Raw genomic sequence first — 22,737 nt, 5'->3', positions numbered from 1 at the left:
AAAGATATCAACATTTTGAAAAATACAAAGACAAAAGATAGCAAGAAAAATATAAGCCTCAAACTTTGACTAGTGATTGAATTTTTTCACCTGCTATTTATTACTATTTAATCTATACATGGGGAAAAAATCATCTGAGCTGTCCAGAAACATCTGGATGCTATGGCACCCAACAAATATAACAGCCACAGCTAATGAGCCTAAAGATAGGAAGAGTATTACCTGGTTGCTGTTTTAGCCTTCAGCCAATGAATATAAATAGGCTTTCTTTGATCTTTTGTCCTACTAAAATGTAATCCAGTTTATTGAACTGGTGAATTACATTAACCATTTTGGCATCATTTCTTTATAAACCTACCATGATGTCCTTTTTCTGTTCTTCCTCTCTCTGTAGTAGAGAAACCATATAAAATGATATGATTTAAGCTCAGTGATTCTAATGATTGAAAAATAACATGCATAAGAAATGCTAAAAATATATAAGTGGCCATATATATAGTCATGCAAGATGAAAAAAAAAAAGTAGAACTTCAACTTTCACATTTATTGTTATTTCTTCATCCAAAATGGTCTGCTTCAGTTTTGTCCCTGTGTAATGAGAATAATGATGGGGTCTGCTTTATAGGGTTTTGTAAAGATAAAATTAAGTAATGTATATAAAGTGCTCAACACAGAGCAAGTGCTGAGGAAATGTATTCATTGATATTATTACTCTTGTGGCTATTAGCATTTTATCAGAACCTCAAATCTAGAGCTGCATTTTATGATGACAAATTCATTCACAATTAGGAGGGAAGGCTACATGAGATTAGAAGGTGTACCTAGTTTAAGTAAAGGGCTTATTAAGGTAAATGTGAAAAAACTGGCTCCTTTAGTCTGTCATTTAAGTCTAAGTTTTTTCCTAAGGAGAAATGTCTCCAATGAGTACCCTGATTATTCCCCTGCCTCAACTGGCAGTCATTACATTATATATAATTATAGATTCAAAGGTCATTTCCTATGATCTCAGTTGCATTTCTTTTCTTGGGCATAATATAATATGAAACTATATCTATTATATATGTACTATGGTCATTCTCATGAAATCTTTAACTCTTGCACTTCCATTGACCCAAATATGGGGAAAAGAAGACTAGTGATGCTAGAAAATTGTTTTGGGCTATGTGGAAATATGCAGGAATTGATACCAGGTTTTTAACAAGGGAAACTAGAAGTAATAATAAAAATATAATTTTAAGACAAGGAATTAACAATGGATCTAAAACTACAGTTTTCATTTAGCAGAATTACAAAACATAAAATGAGTTTTATTATTTAAAAACTACTGTCATAAAAATGTTTTTATATAACATTCAAAACCAATCAGTGACCTATATAAAGAAAACATTCTTTTTTCTTTCTTTCCTTTTTTTTTTTTTAACAGATGAGGAAACTAATTATGACAGGTTCAGTGGTTTACTAGATCTCATGTATATGTAAACAAGAGATTTGAGGCAGGGAGTAATATCTTTACCCTCTAAACAAAATTCTTAATATTTATATATTTCATCTTAAATATTCATTAATAAAACAAACACTTATAAGTAAAGTTCTAGCAACTCATTTTATTATAAATATATACCAAATTTCTCTCTTATAAAATCAACATTAGTGATTTTTATTTTTTTTTATTTTTTCAGCATAACAGTATTCATTATTTTTGCACCACACCCAGTGCTCCATGCAATCCGTGCCCTCTACAATACCCACCACCTGGTGCCCCCAACCTCCCACCCCCCACCCCTTCAAAATTCTCAGATCGTTTTTCAGAGTCCATAGTCTCTCATGGTTCACCTCCCCTTCCAATTTCCCTCAACTCCCTTCTCCTCTCCATCTCCCCTTGTCCTCCATGCTATTTGTTATGCTCCACAAATAAGTGAAACCATATGATAATTGACTCTCCCTGCTTGACTTATTTCACTCAGCATAATCTCTTCCAGTCCCATCCATGTTGCTACAAAACTTGGGTATTCATCCTTTCTTTTTTCTTTTTTTTTTTTTTAACAGCTTTATAAACATATATTTTTATCCCCAGGGGTACAGGTCTGCGAATCGCCAGGTTTACACACTTCACAGCACTCACCATAGCACATACCCTCCCCAATATCCATAACCCCACCCCCCTCTCCCAACCCCCTCCCCCCATCAACCCTCAGTTTGTTTTGTGAGATTAAGAGTCACTTATGGTTTGTCTCCCTCCCAATCCCATCTTGTTTCATTTACTCTTCTCCTACCCCCTCAACCCCCCATGTTGCATCTCCTCTCCCTCATATCAGGGAGATCATATGATAGTTGTCTTTCTTCGATGGACTTATTTCGCTAAGCATGATACCCTCTAGTTCCATCCACGTCGTCGCAAATGGCAAGATTTCATTTCTTTTGATGGCTGCATAGTATTCCATTGTGTATATATACCACATCTTCTTTATCCATTCGTCTGTAGATGGACATCTAGGTTCTTTCCATAGTTTGGCTATTGTAGACATTGCTGCTATAAACATTCGGGTGCACGTGCCCCTTCGGATCACTACGTTTGTATCTTTAGGGTAAATACCCAGCAGTGTAATTGCAGGGTCATAGGGTAGTTCTATTTTCAACATTTTGAGGAACCTCCATGCTGTTTTCCAGAGTGGTTGCACCAGCTTGCATTCCCACCAACAGTGTAGGAGGGTTCCCCTTTCTCCGCATCCTCGCCAGCATCTGTCATTTCCTGACTTGTTAATTTTAGCCATTCTGACTGGTGTGAGGTGATATCTCATGGTGGTTTTGATTTGTATTTCCCTGATGCTGAGTGATATGGATACTATATGTGGAAAACCCAAAAGACTCCACTCCAAAACTGCTAGAACTTGTACAGGAATTCAGTAAAGTGTCAGGATATAAAATCAATGCACAGAAATCAGTTGCATTTCTCTACACCAACAACAAGACAGAAGAAAGAGAAATTAAGGAGTCCATCCCATGTACAATTGCACCCAAAACTATAAGATACCTAGGAATAAACCTAACCAAAGAGACTAAGAATTTATACTCAGAAAACTATAAAGTACTCATGAAAGAAATTGAGGAAGACACAAAGAAATGGAAAAATGTTCCATGCTCCTGGATTGGAAGAATAAATATTGTGAAAATGTCTATGCTACCTAAAGCAATCTACACATTTAATGCAATTCCTATCAAAGTACCATCCATTTTTTTCAAAGAAATGGAACAAATCATCCTAAAATTTATATGGAACCAGAAAAGACCTCGAATAGCCAAAGCAATATTGAAAAAGAAAGCCAAAGTTGGTGGCATCACAATTCCGGACTTCAAGCTCTATTACAAAGCTGTCATCAAGACAGCATGGTACTGGCACAAAAACAGACACATAGATCAGTGGAACAGAATAGAGAGCCCAGAAATAAACCCTCAACTCTATGGTCAACTCATCTTTGACAAAGCAGGAAAGAATGTCCAATGGAAAAAAGACAGCCTCTTCAATAAATGGTGTTGGGAAAATTGGACAGCCACATGCAGAAAAATGAAATTGGATAATTTCCTTACACCACACACGAAAATAGACTCAAAATGGATGAAGGATCTCAATGTGAGAAAGGAATCCATCAAAATCCTTGAGGAGAACACAGGCAGCAACCTCTTCGACGTCAGCCGCAGCAACATCTTCCTAGGAACATCACCAAAGGCAAGGGAAGCAAGGGCAAAAATGAACTTTTGGGATTTTATCAAGATCAAAAGCTTTTGCACAGCAAAGGAAACAGTTAACAAAACCAAAAGACAACTGACAGAATGGGAGAAGATATTTGCAAATGACATATCAGATAAAGGGCTAGTGTCCAAAATGTATAAAGAACTTAGCAAACTCAACACCCAAAGAACAAATAATCCAATCAAGAAATGGGCAGAGAACATGAACAGACATTTCTGCAAAGAAGACATCCAGATGGCCAACAGAAACATTAGTGATTTTTTTATACAGGCTTAATGACTTCCAAGAAATAGCTTTGGACATCTACTCTGTTTTCATCGAAGGATATTCCATAGCTAATGGAATTACATCAAAAGTTATAAAGACACAAAGTGATTGAGAAAGCTTCCAGGTAACTGGCTTAAACAACTGGGTGGTCTGTGCTATTTGCTGAGAAAGAGAAGATGTGATCAAGGTAGAATTTGGGGGAGGGGAAGGGAGAGAATCAAGAGTTCTATTTTTCACACATTGTATTTGAAGGTACAGCTCAACATAAAAGATCCAACATCAAGGAGACAGTTTCGTCACACAAGTTTAGAGCTCATGGGATCTAATAGAAGCTGTAAATGGCTGTGTCATCAGCATACAGAAATGGATGCATGCATGAATCCACTTAGACATAGGACAGAAATTAAGAGTTTGGTTCTTGAAACACTCCAACATTTAGAAACTGGGTGGGAAAGAGAAGCCAGCAAAAGAGAATAAGGCATAACTCACTGTAAGACAAAAATCTTTAGAAAGTGACTATAAACAAGAGAATGTTTCAAATATGCTGAATTTAAAAATAAAGGCATCACCTAAGTGGGTTCTGAAACTTTTGTTGGTTTGGTTGAAATAAAACTAATTTTTGAAAGGATTTCTACCAGTCTGGATATGATAAGAAAAACAGAACCAGTAAGTAAATAATTTATTTTAGGAATTTGATTGTAAACAACCATGGGAACTCATTATGCTCTCCCTATGTGGAGCTGTTGCAGGAAGTCAGAAGAGTGGCCAGATTGACACTGATGGGAAAAGGGGAAACATGGAAAAATTAGAACATCCAAGAATGAATGGATGGAGCAAAGTTTGGAACTGGTTTCAGTCTCCCATCTCCTCCAAGCCTCCAGTTTCAATGATAAAGACTTTTTTCAAGAAGAGCTGGTGGTTTTGTCAATGATTTAAGAGTGCAAAAAGCCGAGAAGTCCAAGACCCTTAAGAAGGAGATGAAGTAGTAGCTAGAGTTGTGAGCCTAGCTGTGGCAGATCCCAACCAAGGAGCCACTGGAAAAAATATAACCTGCCTGAGTTGCACCATTACCTCATCCCTTCCTCTGTCTTCCCTAGAGTGAAAAAGAACATGACTTCACTTCCATTGTCTAAATCTCATTCACAATGTTTCATGTAACTCATGAAAACTGGAATTAGACAGGGAAGGAAATTTAAGGAAACTAGTTCCAGGTTAGCTAACTTGACAAAGCACAAATTCTTTTCAGGGCTGAAGAATAAATAAGGAGGTAAGTAAACAGTTCTTTCGAGGGGTTTGCTGAAACAGAATTAAAATGTAAATGTTTTTGCACAGATTTTTTTTTGATTTTTTAAATTTTTGTTCTATAAAATGGCTGATAATCGAGTAAAATGGTAGATAATGGAAAATAATTCAGCAGAAATGGAGAGACTAATGCTGGAGGGAGAGAGGATGAGGACAGATGTAATAAAACCCGTGAGAAGGTGAGATGAATAATTGCTATTAATACTCTAGGTGTAGTATATTTCTTCTTGGTCTTAATTTTCACTATGTATTTCTTTTTTTTTTATTTTATTTTTATTTATTTGACAGATAGAGATCACAAGTAGGCAGAGAGGCAGGCAGAGAGAGAGAGGAGGAAGCAGGCTCCCTGCCGAGCAGAGAGCCCGATACGGGGCTCAATCCCAGGACCCCGAGATCATGACCTGAGCTGAAGGCAGAGGCTTTAACCCACTGAGCCACCCAGGCGCCCCTCACTATGTATTTCTAATGGAATTTAGTGGTTCACAACACAGACTCTGGGACAGACTGGTTTTAATCTTGACCATTACTTAATAGTTCTGTGACAAAGAACAAAAATTTCTTTCCCTCAGATTTTCTTTTTAAAATGGTAATATTAATGGTAGCAACCCACAGGATCACTGAGAGACAAAATAATAATGGTATCCACTCATAGGTCATTGTAAAGACTCAGTAAGTTAATATTGGAATTCATGGAGAACTTATGGGTACTTAGTAAGTGCTGTGTTATTATTTAAATATTTGAACGCCTAAAGAATATAATGTAAAGAAATCTTTTTGGTTAACAAACTAATGTTATACTTTCTATTATTTAAATTCTTTACAAATATTGTTTTATTATCCCATAATATTCCAGCATGCAGAATGTAATAAAATGTAAGTAACTTTTAATTTTTCCATGATGTACATTCAGGACAACCAACTGTACATTTAGAACACTTCTAATTTCAAAGACATTATTTTTTCCTTGCTTTACATAATGCTGTAGTGAACATCTTTGAACATAAGGATATCTCCATTTACATTATTTCTGTAGAATAAACTACTAGAAATGGAATCAATGAGTCAATGATTCCCAGCATTCTTGATGTTCTTATTTTGAATAATAAAGGAAAGTAAGTCTAAAAATTAAGTTTTGACTTTGTTTTTTAAAAAATATTATCTTAAGACTTAAAATTTCAGAGGTGCCTAGCTAGCTCCTGGACTTCACTGATTGTCAATTACATTTTTTTTTTTTTACAGACAGAGATCACAAGCAGGCAGAGAGACAGGCAGAGAGGGGGAAGCAGGCTCCCAACGGGGAGAGAGCCCAACGCGGGGCTCGATCCCAGGACCCTGGAATCATGACCTGAGCAGAGGCTTAAACCACTGAGCCACCCAGGTGCCCCTTTCAATTACATTTTGATAGTATGATTTGTTACACTTCACAATTAAAACATATGGATAATTCCTTTGTACAGTAATTGTATTTGCTATTTTAATAAGGAGTGGCAAAACTGCTAAGATAATATTCTTATCTGTCTCTAGCAATCGAAGAGTCTTCTTTGCATTACTAATTTGACCAAAGTTGGTATCTTCCAATGAGGTTCTCCTGTTAGTATATTTGTTAATGACCATAACTATGTCTTTATTTCATGATTTTATAATCATTACTTTATAAAATATATTTATGACAAATGTCCTTAAACATCTTCTGCCTATAATTTGCGAATTTTCCCTTGGTGACTGAAAGATTATATTGTGAATAAAATAGAAGAATATATGCCTACGCGAGGAAAGAAAGGATTTTACCCTATTTAAGAGAGTTCACAAATAATGCCATAATTACTTTTATTAGGAACTACCTCATTTTCTTTGCGATCATTTGTCTTTGGAGTGCAAAGACAGGCTGTTTCTGAGAGACTGAGGCTAAATAAAATGCATCCCATTTTTTATTTCCACCATCAACCTGGTGTTAACATCCATAAGAAAATGGAAAAGTACACTTCTAAATAGTGCACTCTCATGGTTTCCTTGACATTGCACTCCCCTTATACCTTCTAATCTTTTCTTCTTTTTCTCCTTATATCATCATAGTTACTACCAATTAGGTGTTTAAAATTTTAGAAATCACTTGTGCATACTCCAAATGCCCTCTCTCCTTTACTTTCTGAATAACGTTGTTGGGTAAGTATTTTATTGTAGAGAGGAAACCAACCTGCCACAAAATAACAATGCTAGTAAGAAAAGAAACAGAGAGGCATATTAAATCCAGAAGGTGTGACTGACTCAATTCGAGCATTCAAACCATTATCTAAGTGCCACCCCTTTACCCCCACATCACTAGCTCCTTTTATCCACACAATCACTTAAGCAGCAGCAGGACCTAAGTTTCTGTTTACTGTAATCCATTCTCTCACTTTAAACACTTTACTTCAGTGACTTCTTTCTCATGATTTAAGATTCTACTGTAGGTTGGGGCTTCCACCGTTTGTTCACAACCTTAGAATCTGCTTCTGAGCTAAAGAGTCATATTTATCTGCCTTGGGGACTCCTGGAACCAAGGTGTTCCACAAGAAACTGTCTCATATATCTATAATTAATTACATAATTTCCCTGGCTTCATTCCTTCCCTGCCAACTGGTCTTTATCTTGAATTTTCTATCTCTGTGAATGTTCAAATATTCATGAGATTCTTAAGAAGTCCCCTTAAGAATTCACAAGGTCCTTAAGAGCCTTTAAGAAATCTCTTTCTCATTCTACATTTCAATCAATCAACCAAGACCTACTTCATTCCAATTATTATAAATATGAATTCATCTTCATTGTGTATCCGTACTGCCAGTAGCACACTACTTCTCTCCTTCATTTTCTTTATAACAGAATAACTTGTCTTTCTCTTCCATCTTAAATCCACCCTTCAGGTGATCTAAAAGTGATCTTTTAAAAATGCAATCCCTATCAAAATACCACCAACTTTTTCCAAAGAAATGGAGCAAATAATCCTAAAATTTATACGGAACCAGAAAAGACCCCGGATACCCAGAGGAATGTTGAAAAAGAAAACCAAAGTTGGTGGCATCCCAAATCCAGACTTCAAGCTCTATTACAAAGCTGTAATCATCGAGACAGTATGGTACTGATGCAAAAACAGACACATAGATCAGTGGAACAGAATAGAGAGCCCAGAAATGGACCCTCAACTCTATGGTCCACTAATCTTTGACAAAGCACGAAAGAATGTCCAATGCTAAACAGTCTCTTCAACCAGTGGTCTTGGGAAAATTGGTCAGCCACATGCAGAAGACTGTGAAACTGGAGCATTTCCTTACACCACACACAAAATTCAACTCAAAATGTGTGAAAGACCTCAATGGGAGACAAATCCATCCAAATCCTTGAGGAGAACACAGGCAGCAACCTCTTTGACCTCAGCCGCAGCAACTTCTTCCTAGAAACATTGACACAGGCAAGGGAAGCAAGGGCAAAAATGAACTATTGGGACTTCATCAAGATCAAAAGCTTTTGTACAGCAAAGGAAACAGTCAACAAAACCAAAAGACAACTGACAGAATGGGAGAAGATATTTGCAAATGATATATCAGATAAAGGGCTAGTATCCAAAATCTATAAAGAACTTATCAAACACAACACCTAAAGAATAAATAATCCAATCAAGAAATGGGCAGAAGACATGAACAGACATTTCTGCAAAGAAGACATCCAAATGGCCAACAGACACAAGAATAAGTGCTCCACATCACTCAGCATCATGGAAATACAAATCAAAACCAGAGTGAGATACCACCTCACACCCCTCAGAATGGCTAAAATTAATAAGTCAGGAAAAGACAGATGTTGGCAAGGATGCAGAGAAAGGGGAACCCTCTTATGCTGTTGGTAGAAATGCAAGCTGGTGCAGCCACTCTGGAAAACAGTATGGAGCTTCCTCAAAAAGCTGGAAATAGGGCACCTGGGTGGCTCAGTGGGTTAAGCTGCTGCCTTCGGCTCAGGTCATGATCTCAGGGTCCTGGGATCGAGGCCCGCATCGGGCTCTCTGCTCAGCAGGGAGCCTGCTTCCCTCTCTCTCTCTCTCTGCCTGCCTCTCTGTCTACTTGTGATCTCTGTCAAATAAATAAAATCTTTAAAAAAAAAAAAAAGTTGGAAATAGAGCTCCTATATGACCCAGCAATTCCACTACTGGGTAATAACCCTAAAGATACAAAGGTAGTGATCTGAAGGGACATGTGCACCAAATGTTTATAGCAGCAATGTCCACAATAGCCAAACTATGGAAAGAACATAGTTGTCCATCAACAGATGAATGGATAAAGATAAGGTGGTATATATGCACAGTGGAATACTATGCAGCCATCAAAATTTTTTAAAAATAAATCTTGCCATTTCTAATGACATGGATGGAACTGGAAGGTATTATGCTAAGTGAAATAGGCAATCAAGAAAATTATATTATCTCTCAGATATGAGGAATTTGAGAGGCAGGGCATGGGGTCATGGGGGGTAGGGGTGGAAAAAATGAAACAAGATGGGATCAGGAGGGAGACAAACCATAAAAGACTCTTAATCTCAAACAAATGGAGGGTTGCTGGGGTATAGGGGGTAGGGATAGGGTGGCTGGGTTATGGACATTGGGAGGGTATATGCTATGGTGAGTGCTGTGGAATGTATAAGCCTGGTGATTCACAGACCTGTACTCCTGGGAAAAAATAATATCTGTTAATATAAAAATAAAAAAATAATAAATAAAGGATTCTTACTGCCAAAAGAAAAAGGCCGTTTTCTGAGATTAAGTTATATCAGATACTATAATTTCCATCTTGCTAATTTGGTTTCATACTCTTGCTCTCTTTGTTTTCTGTTCTTGCTCTCTCTATATCTCTCTCCCTAATTTCAGAAAATTGAGCTTCCTTGTTATAAGCAACCCTATGGAAGAGTCCACATAGAAGGAACTAGAAACAATAGCCATGTGAGTGAGATTGGAAATACATTCGTCAGAGCCAGCAAAAACCAATAGCTTTTCTGCAATCTCATGAGAGATCCTGCTCCTGAAACATCTACCTAGCTTCTCATAGATTACTAATCCCTGCAACTGTGTAAGATGATAAGTGTTGTTGATTTAAGCTGCTAAATCAAGAGAAGTCTGCAAGTTATACAGCAATAGATAACTAACGAATGAGGTTTCATAAACAGAAAATTATGTTACTTTAAAGACACTACTAAGCAAGTGAAAAGGCAGGTCACAAATTGTGAAAAATAACTCACGATAAGTATATGTGACAAAAGTCTTATAACTAGAATATAAAAGTCTCTTATGACAAAAACCCAATTTTAAAAATGGACAAAAAATTGGATACTTCACCAAAAAGATATTCAAGTGGACATGAAGAGATACCCACCATCATTTACTTCAGGAAAGAAAAATAAAATCACAGTGAGATACCACTCATCACCCACTAAAATAGCTAAGTTTTAAAGGCTTAGAAAACCATATGTTGGGTAGGACATGGAACAACTGGACCTTCCTTTTACTGCCAAGGGGGAGTTTAAATGGGCAAACACGCTGGAAAACTCTTTAGTAATTTCTTAAAAAGTTAAAATACACTTCCATATGGCCCAGCAATTTCTCTACTAGGTATTTACCTGAAGTAATTGAAAACACATATCTAAAAAAAACCTATATGTTGGCACCTGGGTGGCTAAGTTGCTTAAGCATCTGCCTTCAGCCTCAGTTATCATCTCTGGGTCCTGGGATAGAACCCCTCTTTGGGCTCCCTGCTTAGCAGGAAGTCTGCTTCTCCCTCTCTTTTTGCCCATCCTTGTGCTCATTCTCCTCCTCTAGCTCCCTCTCTCTCTCAAATAAATAAAATCTTTAAAAAGTAATAATGAATGAATAAATAAATAAGTAGTGTTTCAAATACCCGAGATAAACATCAAATGCGTACCTAGACATTTTTTCTAAGGCTATATTCTTATTATTAAAGTCCTATTATAAAGGTCTTAGACCGTTTTACAAGTTCTTAATTTATATTACAAAATATGTTTCCACATTTAAATAAGCATAAAAACAAATAAACTATGCTTTTCAAAAAACAATTCATTTATTTATTTGACACAGAGAGAGATCACAAGTAGGCAGAGAGGCAGGCAGAGAGAGAAGGGGAAGCAGGCTCCCTGCCGACCAGAGAGCCTGATATGGGGCTCGATCCCAGGACCCTTAGATCATGACCTGAGCTAAAGGCAGAGGTTTAGCCCACTGAGCCACCCAGGTGTCCCTAAACTATGCTTTGTTTTTGTAAAACAGTTTGGGGGGATCAGGGAGTGATAAAAGAGGTGAAAAATGAAGACTGATAGCATAAGAAGGAAAAGAGAAAATAAGTAGATTGCTCTATGCTAAATTAGAGGTAAAATTTATCTACTTTTTTCAATCCAAAATTATTCAAAACTACAATTATTGAACATTTAAAGACATAAATTATTTCTACATAAAAGTGTGAATCCAAACTATAAAGTTAAATAGCACAATAATGCTGACTTAACTATTACATGCTTTGAATTTTATTATTATCTTGTCAACTCTCTTTATCATTTTCTCTAACATTATTAACTTAATGTTTGGGAAAGGAACACTAAGCTTGGATACTGGAGAACAAGATTTCTGCCATTTATAGGTATAAAATGACTTTGGACAAATACTTACCTTAGACTCTGGGAATCTCAGATTAATCATCTGTGAAATGGGGAGAAAGAGAGTGCATGTTTGAGGCTTCAATAGGATAATGATTAAGAGATCACGGGGCACCTAGATGGCTCAGTTAAACATCTCACTCTTGGTTTCTGCTCAGGTTGTGATCTCGAGATCATGAGATGGAGCTCCATGTTGAGCTCCACACTCAGGGCAGTCTTCTTCAGATTCTCTCTCCCTCTTCCTCTGCTTCTCTCCCCACTCCTGCTCTCTCTTTCTTTCTAAAATAAATAAATAAAATCTTTAAAAAAAAGATATATCACAAATATTCCTCTACTTCTGTCGTTAAAGTTCAAGTTAGGTATAGTTTTTATACACACACACACACACATATGTATGGAGAGATCATTTATACTGAATTTGATTTTGATTTGCATTTTATATATAAAAATATGAAATAATTGCTCTTGAGGAACATGGGTGGCTCAGTCAGTTAAGGGTCTGACTCTTGATTTCAGTTCTGGTCATGATCTCAGTGTCCTGGGATAGAGACCCACAATCAGGCTTTGCACTCAGCTGAGCATCTGCTTGGAATTCTCTCTCTCCCACCCCCTCTACCCCTCCCCCCAATCAAACACACACACCCTAAAATAAATAAATAAATGTTTTAAAAAATAAAAATAGGAAATAATTGTTCTTGATTTTGACAGTTTACAGAGCAGATTCGATACTATGCTATCATTGTCACATTCATACGTACTACATAAATCCCTCATATTTTATAAAAAATGGCATTAAATAGAGGTCAGAATAACAAGTGCTGGCTAATTATCTGATTTCAAGCATACCAGATGTATTCCCTATACATTTTTAATGTTCTTTAGCTTCATAACTCAAGTCGCCGGCAAATAAAGGTGGCAATTGGCAAAAGACAGCTGTCAGAACATACAGCTGTTTTTGTTTTGTTTTTTATTTTTTCTGTTGGTTTTTTTTTTCCTTTTCTTTATTTTAGTGTTAGGTCGAATTTTGTGAACTCATCACATTTTTGTGAATGATTTTTCTATTCTAAGAGCAAGAAAACAAATACAGAATTGAAGTTTCCAGAGGTCTCCAAAATCACAGTTGCTGTTCAAGAAAATTATGAGAAGCTCAGCTATTTGGTGTTTATAAAAGTATCAGTTAGCAGACTTGAAAATCAATATTTCAGAATTTCTATTCAAAGTCAAAGTGAATGATTTTATGTCATATTAGCATAGTTGTAAGTCCTTAAAATATATAGGGCCATAAAGGATGTCATATCAGTTACAAAGGAAAAACATATAGTCTGAAAAAGAAAGAGATTTTTAAAAGAGACCCTACACAGAGCTTCATGCTAATATATATCATACTTTTCCTCCATCTAGGATTTCTTTCTTTTTCTTTCTTTTTGGTCATTATCTAGTGGTAGTTCATGTAGCCACTGTAGTAAATTAAAACTCACATCTTTCAGCATTAATGTGAAAGATGAGAGTGACTCATGATAAATAACCATTAATACACCATGTTTCCCAGATGATTTACTAATATAGTTCTTGAAAACTGATGATGGGAAGAGTCATGCATTTTAGATGTAGGTCTTCCTTTGAAATTTACATGGTGCACAAATGTCATCTAAGAGAGGTCTGATGAATTTCAGAAAACAAAAGATTCCACAACAGTATTGACCAGTATTTTTGTAGATTGTTACTTTTTACACAACAATTTTTTGTCTTAATAATTATGAATTGAGTCTTAACATCAGAACTCTTGACTTTAAATTCCAGCTTCAACACTTGGACTTTGGGCAAGACACATATACACTGTAAGCCTTAGTTTTCCTATCTTTAGAACAAGCTATTATCAGGACATATCTATTTGCTAGGAGGTAGGAAGTAAATACTACCTACAGTGCCAGATATAATACCTAGAATAAATCAAAGATTAATAAAAATGTTAACATGTCTTAGTCTTTTCAGGCTGTTATAACAAAAATACCATGGACTAGAGAGCTTGTAAACAACAAACATTTATTCTCATAGTTCTGGAGGCTGGAAGTCCAAGATCAGGGTTCCAGCATGATCAAGTGTGAGCCCTCTTCCCAGACACAGACTTCTCTCTGTATTCTCACTTGCTGGACAGAGCTAAGGAGCCTTGGAATCCCTTCTGTAAATGTGATAATCTCATTGAAGAGGACCCTGTCCTCATGAGCCAATTGCCTCCCAACGGCCCCACCTCCTAGAACAATTAATACTCCACGTTAGGATTCCAATATGTGAATTAACAGAGGAATACAAACACTTAGATAGAGCACTTACATTATTCTTTTTATCCTTACTTTGTTATGTTGTTGTAATGTGTAATATATTATTTAGCAAATCACTAGTTAGAGAATCAATTTAAGTAAACAATACCTGTAGTAGTCAATAGACAGTGTATTTCCAAAATGTTCCAAGATTAAGTTAATTAGCATAATTTCCTGATAAGTTTGTCATACAACCCTCAACAAAACATTCTTAAACCAATATATTTATAAAATGTAAATGTTACAAATTCTGCAAAGGGATATTTTAAATATTACGATAGAAGCACTTTTTCTTATTTCAGTAGAAATTTCTGAATTCAGTTAAATTTCAAGTATATTTACTGAGGGGATGCTATAGTTTCTAAAAGTGGGAGAATTATGGTTCTAACTTTAATACTGTAAAAAAAGTATTTAATAGTGAAAAAGTATAAATGAAGACAAACTAGGATGATGTCATGGAAGCAAGACAGAATAAAAGATACTTAAGGGCAACTTAGTCACAATGTCACCAGGTTACTGATGGTGAAGTAAGCAAAGTTCATGAAAGACTTTTGAAATCAGTTGGGATCAAAATCAAGACAAAGTCATTCTGTGTTTGGTTCTTTAAAAAAAAAAAGTTTATTTAAATTCCAGTTAGTTGACATACAATGTAATATTAGTTTCAGGTGTGCAGTATAGTGACTCAACATTTCCATGTAGCACCTGGTGCCATCACTAGAAGTGCACTGCATAAGCCTCATCACCTATTTTACCCATCCCCCTAGTTACCTCCCCTCTGGTAACCATCAATTCTCTATAGGTAAGAGTCTGTTTCTTGGTTAACTTCCTTGTTTTACTTTTCCTTTGTGTGCTTGTTTTCTTTTTTTTCTTAAATTCCCCATATGAGTGAAATCGTATGGTATTTGTCTTTGGCTGACTTATTTTGCTCAGCATAATGCTCTCTGGCTCCATCCATATCCTTGAAAATGAAAAGATTTCATTCTTTTTTATGACTAATATTCCATTGTATATACACATATATACTACATATACCCTTTTTATAACACATATACTAATTCTTCTTTATCCATCCATCAGCCTATGGACACTTGGGCTATTTCCATAATTTGGCTATTATAGATAATGCTGCTATTAAACATCAGGGTACATGTATCCCTTTGAATTAGTATTTTTGTATTCCTTGGGTAAATATCCAGTAGTGCATTTGCTGGATCATATGGTAGTTCTGTTTTTAACTTTTTGAGGAACATCCAAACTATCTTCCAGAGTGGCTGCCCCACTTTGGATTCTCACCAACAGTGCAAGAGTGTTCTCTTTTTCCCACATCCTCACCAGCACCTATTGTTTCTTATATTGTTGATGTTAGCCATTCTGAGGGGTGTGAGGTGGTATCTCACTCTGGTTTTGATTTGTATTTCCATGATGCTGAGTGATGTGGAGCACTTATTCTTGTGTCTGTTGGCCATTTGGATGTCTTCTTTGCAGAAATGTCTGTTCATGTCTTCTGCCCATTTCTTGATTGGATTATTTATTCTTTAGGTGTTGTGTTTGATAAGTTCTTTATAGATTTTGGATACTAGCCCTTTATCTGATATATCATTTGCAAATATCTTCTCCCATTCTGTCAGTTGTCTTTTGGTTTTGTTGACTGTTTCCTTTGCTGTACAAAAGCTTTTGATCTTGATGAAGTCCCAATAGTTCATTTTTGCCCTTGCTTCCCTTGCCTGTGTCAATGTTTCTAGGAAGAAGTTGCTGCGGCTGAGGTCAAAGAGGTTGCTGCCTGTGTTCTCCTCAAGGATTTGGATGGATTTGTCTCCCATTGAGGTCTTTCACACATTTTGAGTTGAATTTTGTGTGTGGTGTAAGGAAATGCTCCAGTTTCACAGTCTTCTGCATGTGGCTGACCAATTTTCCCAAGACCACTGGTTGAAGAGACTGTTTAGCATTGGACATTCTTTCGTGCTTTGTCAAAGATTAGTGGACCATAGAGTTGAGGGTCCATTTCTGGGCTCTCTATTCTGTTCCACTGATCTATGTGTCTGTTTTTGCATCAGTACCATACTGTCTCGATGATTACAGCTTTGTAATAGAGCTTGAAGTCTGGATTTGGGATGCCACCAACTTTGGTTTTCTTTTTCAACATTCCTCTGGGTATCCGGGGTCTTTTCTGGTTCCGTATAAATTTTAGGATTATTTGCTCCATTTCTTTGGAAAAAGTTGGTGGTATTTTGATAGGGATTGCATTAAATATGTAGATTGCTTTAGGTAGCATAGACATTTTCACAATATTTGTTCTTCCAATCCAGGAGCATGGAACATTTTTCCATTTTTTTGTGTCTTCCTCAATTTCTTTCATGAGTACTTTATAGTTTTCTGAGTACAGATTCTTTGCCTCTTTGGTTAGGTTTATTCCTAGGTACCTTATGATTTTGGGTGCAATTGTATCAACTCCTTAATTTCTCTTTATGCTGCCTTGCTGTTGGTGTATAGAAATGCAACTGATTTCTGTGCATTTATTTTATGTCATGACACTTTACTGAATTCCTGTATAGTTCCAGCAGTTTTGGAGTCGAGTCTTTTGGGTTTTCCACATAAAGTATTATATCATCTGCAAAGAGTGAGAGTTAAACTTCTTTGCTGATTCGGATGCCTTTTATTTATTTTTGTTGTCTGACTGCTGAGGTTAGGACTCTAGTACTACGTTGAGTATAAGTGGTGGTAGTGGAGAGCCCTGCCATGTTCCTGACCTTAGGGGAAAAGCTCTCAGTTTTTCCCCATTGAGAATGATATTCGCTATGGGTTTTTCATAGATGGCTTTGATGATATTGATGTATGTACTCGCTATCCCTACACTTTGAAGAGTTCTGATCAAGAAAGAATGATGTATTTTGTCAAATGCTTTTTCAGCATCTATTCAGAGTATCATATAGTTTTTGTTCTTTCTTTTATTAATGTATCATATCACACTGATTGGTTTGCAGATGTTGAGTTAACCTTGCAGCCCAGGAATAAATTGCACTTGGTCGTGATGAATAATCCTTTTAGTGTACTGCTGGGTGCTATTGGCTAGTATTTTGGTGAGAATTTTCACATCCGTGTTCATCAAGGATATTGGTCTGTAATTCTCCTTTTTGATGGGGTCTTTGCCTGGTTTTGGGATCAAGGTAATGCTGGCCTCATAAAATGAGTTTGGAAGTTTTCCTTCCATTTGTATTTTTTGGAACAGTTTCAGTAGAATAGGTATTGATTCTTTTTTAAATGTTTGCAAGAATTACCCTGGGAAGCCATCTGGCCCTGGACTCCTCTTCTTTGTTGGGAGATTTTTAATGACTGCTTCAATCTCCTTACTGGTTATGGGTCTGTTCAGGTTTTCTATTTCTTCCTGGTTCAGTTTTGGTAGTTTATATCTATCTATTTTCTCTAGGAATGCACCCATTTCTTCCAGATTGTCAAATTTCCTGATGTATAATTGCTCATAATATTTTCTTATAATTTTTTGCATTTCTTTGGTGTTGGTTGTGATCTCTCCTCTTTTATTCATGATTTTATTAATTTGGGTACTTTCTCTTTTCTTTTTGATAAGTCTGGCCAAGGGTTTATCAATCTTATTAATTATTTCAAAGAACCAGAAAATGACTTTTGATCACTTCTGTCATAACCTATTAATCTAATATACCAACATCAGTACAATGTAAGAGATCTTACATAAGATTGTGAATATCAGGAAGTACCAGATGATGACCAGGACCTTCTTGGACACTAGCTAGTACATATTTATAAAATTCTTATATTTTCTTTAATGGTATTTCTTTTTATAATGACCTTTATCTATCCTAACATCATGAGGATTATCCCCTTTGATTCTTTACATAAATTTTAGGTTTTTAGTATCTGTGTTCAGGACGAATACCTATTTCAAGATAATTTGCTTATATGGTGTGATTAAAGGGTTTATTCCATAGAGATTTTTAATGGTTCTAAGAAAATATTAAAATTTCCCCATATGAATTACACTAGCACAAGTTTCAAAAATTATTTGATAAGATTTCTATTTTCATTAAAACTGAACACCTAAAATTTTATGCCTTTCTGAAATAAACATCCACTATTACATGCCTTTCCACAGATAAGAACTACAATCTTTGGAGAAAATAAAAGGACCTGCAGGCACTGGTGAGTAAATCTAAGTAAGATGATTCTGAAAGGAGAGTTAAAACATGGAAGGTGTAGGGTGATTTTCCTTTTCAACAACTTCTAGCAGGAGGATAGATTGAACTCACTTCCATGCTCTCAACCATGTGATCGATACCAAACAAATTTGAGGGAATATAAGACAATGCATAATATATGTTTAAGAGGAGTAGTGGAAGATGAAGAGAGAAAATGAATAGAAAATATATTTCAATATGCTAAAATATAAAAACCAATTTTTTTTCAAAGATACAGTTATAAGTCTGTTGGTTTAAGAAACTCAGTGAGCCCTGAACAAGATACATATGAAGAAAACCATGTTGGGACTCCTGGGTGGTTCAGTGGGTTAAGCCTCTGCCTTCAGCTCAGGTCATGATCTCAGGGTCCGGGGATCAAGCCCCATGTTGGGCTCTCTGCTGGGCAGCGAGCCTGATTCCCCCTCTATCTCTGTTTGCTTCTCTGCCTACTTGTGATCTTTCTCTCTCTGTCAAATAAATAAATAAAATCTTAAAAAAAAAAAAAAAGAAAATCACGGTACTCATGAAGTAATCAAAGTGACAAAAATGAAATATAAGGAGACTATCTTAAAAGCAGCCAAAAATGACAGATTTCATACAGGGGAACAATCACTTGAATGACTGCTGACTTCTTGTCAAAAAAATATGGAGGCCAGTACACTCAAAAATACTGGGAAAAAATAATCAACCTTTCCATAGCCTGTGAAAACACTCTTTAAGAATAAAGGCAAAATAAAAACATTTTCAGACAAAATAAAGATAACAGAAGTGGTCATTGGCACACCTGAAATACAAGAGATAACGAAGGAGGTTCTCAAGGCTGAAGGAAGATAACAAAAATGACCTGGATCATCAGAAAAGAAGAAAAAAAAAAAGCATCAAATAATAATGCGTATTAGAGAGTCAACTCAGCCTGAAGTAGTAAATGTAAGTGAATGTGTAAATATGTATATGAAGCAGAATTTGAGAGAATTAAAGGAAAAATAAACAATTTTATAATCACAGTTATAGGAATTTAAACCTATCTTTCAGGATTCAATTTTAAAAATTGGTAACGACATAAATTATCTGAAAATCTCTATTAACATATTGACTTAGTCGATATTTATACAACACTAGGTACTACAATTGCAGCATGAAAATTGTCAAATCCACACAATATATTAACCAAGATAGACCGTATGTTAAGCCATATAAGTCTCAACACATTTCAAAGGACTGAAATAACTTCTAAATAATACATAAGTGGAAAAGAAAAATTCCTAGAAACACCAAAGATATTTCAAACTTCATGAAATTAAAAAGAACATATTCAAATACATGGATGTTTGGAAATTCCCCAAGCATTTAAACCCTAATAAGTCAAGTCTAAATCCACAGGCCAAAATAAAAACCAAAACCTTAGAAAATATTTTGAACCGAATTAAAATGAAAACACATGTCAAAAACTGTGTTAGCTGTTGAAGTTATTATGTAAGGAGGCTGAGGTGGCATTAATGTTTTGGTAGCCTTGGTAAACAAACAGAAGTAAGCCAGAGTAAAGTCCTTTAAACACACTTGTATCCCACAAACCACAGTGGCCAACTACTCCTTCCTAAATAAGCCAACCACTTAAGCTATAGCCAATCAAATAATTTCCTTCCTTTAGTTCTGCATTTGGTCTGTAAAAGCCTTGGCCCAGCTCCTGCCCAAGGAGCGCTGCTAACCACTTTTGGTTTGGTGCAGCCCCACAAACAGAAGTTCCATCAAATAAACTTCTGAAAATTTTAACGTGCCTCAGAAAGTATTTTAACACAGCTAAAGCAGTCCTTGGTATTTTATTTTATTTTACTTTTTAAAGAATTTTTTTTAATTTATTTGACAAAGACCACAAGTAGTCAGAGAGGCAGGCAGAGAGAGAGAGGAGCAAGCAGGCTCCCCACTGAGCAGAGAGCCCGATGCGGGGCTCAATCCCTGGACCCTGGGATCATGACCTGAGCTGAAGGCAGAGGCTTTAACCCACTGAGCCACCCAGGCACCCCAGTACTTAGTATTTTATAGCATGGAATGCCTATTTAAGAAATGAAGAAAGGTCTCAAAACAAATGACTTCAGCTTTCACCTTAAACAAGCAAAAGATCAAAGTCATAAGAATTAGAATAAGTTAAATAATAAAGACTATAGTGAAATCAATGACACAGAAAATGAAAACAATAGAAACTATGAAATGAAAAGGTGGCTTTTAGAGATGATCAATAAAATTGATAAATTCTAGCCAGCACGATCCAGAAAAAAAAAGACACAAATTGACAACATCTGTAATGAGAGGGGTTACATCACTCTAGATTTTACAGATATTAAAAAGGATGTTAAGGGGATATTAATAATTATTTCAGCCAGTAAATTTGACAACTTAGATGAACAATTTTTTTTAAAGACAGAAATACCACAGCTCACTAGAGAAGTTATAGAAAATCTGAATAGCCCTGTCTTTTAAGGAAAGTGAATCTGTAGGGAAAATATTAACCCTCAAAGAAAACTTCCCAGCTCGTTTCTTAGCTATTAAATAATATCAAATATTTGTAGAATTAATAGTGATTCTACAGAAACTCTTAGACATAATTTAGGAAGAGGGAATACTTCTCAATTTATATTATGGAACCAGAATTACCCAGAAACCAAAACCAGTCAAATATATTACAAACTACAGACCAATCTCCTTCATGAATGTAGATTCAAAATTATATACAAACTTTTAGCCAATGGAGTCCAACAATAAAAATAGTAAATTATTATCAAATAGGTTTTATCCCCAGAAATACAAGGTATATTTAACACTCATAAGTCAATTGATACAATTCACCATATAACAAACTAAAAATGAACAAAAATCAACTTAATAAACAGAAACCCTTTTGACAATATCCAAGAAACATTCCGGACAAAACCCCTCAAACTAGGAAGACAGGAATATTCACCCTATCTGATATAGACCATTTACTCTTGTTTTTTCTCATCAATCTTTTTTTTTCCCCTCTGTACAGCTATTTTACATACATATTTAATCATTTATATTTCATATTTTATACTTTAACAAGCTGTAGAAACTTACAGGACCCAAAACCTTTCTAAGACTATTAATAAACCTTGGGAACATTCCCAGGGCTCCAGAACCTTTCTGGGAACAAGATGGAAGGTAGGTTTTTTTTTGTAAAGATTTAATTTATTTATTTGACAGACAGAGATCACAAGTAGGCAGAGAGGCAGGCAGAGAGAGAGAGAGAGAGAGGAGGAAGCCGGCTCCCTGCTGAGCAGAGAGCCCGATGCAGGGCTGGAGCCCGGACCCTGAGATCATGACCTGAGCTGAAGGCAGAGACTTTAACCCACTGAGCCACCCAGGCCCCCTGGAAGGTAGTTTTAAATAAAGTTTTTTAGGGTCGGACAGCTGCACGCAAGGGCGCTGCGCTCAAACCCGACACACTTACCCAGGGTCCTCGGTATGACCAGAACCAAGAACTCAAAAGAGTTCAGCCGCGGGCACCTCGCGAGTCAGTCTCCTCCTCCCATTAGCAGGCAGCCTCAGATCCCATTCCTCCTGGTCAAAACAAAACAAAACAAAATCTAAAAAATACGTTTTTGATGATAGAAACCAATCTTATCTAACACTTCTGGAAGCGGACAGTCTCCTTTCAGAGACCCACAGTATGGGGAAGAAGGCAAGAAGCTTTTCTACCACAATAACGAGCAAAGAAGAGAAAACGGAAAATACTGTAAGGACTAGGGCTCCACAGTCCCTCCTTTGGGGTGAGAAGGCCCGGAGTTGACTTGGCATTGGGCGTTTGCGGATTGGCTGGCTTGGATATCCTGCCGCTGGGGTCCAGCGGGACATTTGCATAACTGAGTTCCGGTTTGTTGAGGTGGCACGCGGGAAGCCGGCACGCGGGAAGCCGGCACGCGGGAAGCCGGCACGCGGGAAGCCGGCACGCGGGAAGCTCTTGGGCCCTTATTTATGTTTCAACGCGTGCGAGGGAAAGGTGTGCTGCTGCCACGGCGGTGGGAGAGAAGTTTGCTGGCTTTCCTGGTCCACGGGTGCCTCTGCTTTACAAGGTAAGAGTGTGGGTATGACAGTACTCAGTAGATAGTTGCCAAATGAATATACTGTAATAACAAATGGATAGTCCTCGATTAATGCCATAGGTATTTACGTAGAATATGTTCTCCATATGTCTAGACCC

At 36.5% G+C, this 22,737-nt stretch overlaps 1 long non-coding RNA gene across 1 annotated transcript in view; it reads right to left on the bottom strand.

The window, feature by feature from the left end:
* LOC125106809 (uncharacterized) overlaps positions 1-22,375 on the bottom strand; it is a 149,313-nt gene extending 126,938 nt beyond the window's left edge. The window contains exon 1 of the long non-coding RNA XR_007129432.1: positions 21,988-22,375. This is a non-coding gene — a long non-coding RNA (uncharacterized LOC125106809). The remainder of the gene's footprint in view (positions 1-21,987) is intronic.
* Between the last annotated feature and the right edge of the window lie 362 nt (positions 22,376-22,737).

Source organism: Lutra lutra, chromosome 8 (genome assembly GCF_902655055.1).
Source record: "Lutra lutra chromosome 8, mLutLut1.2, whole genome shotgun sequence".
NCBI lineage: Eukaryota > Metazoa > Chordata > Mammalia > Carnivora > Mustelidae > Lutra > Lutra lutra.
This window is presented reverse-complemented; position numbering and strand designations above follow the sequence as displayed.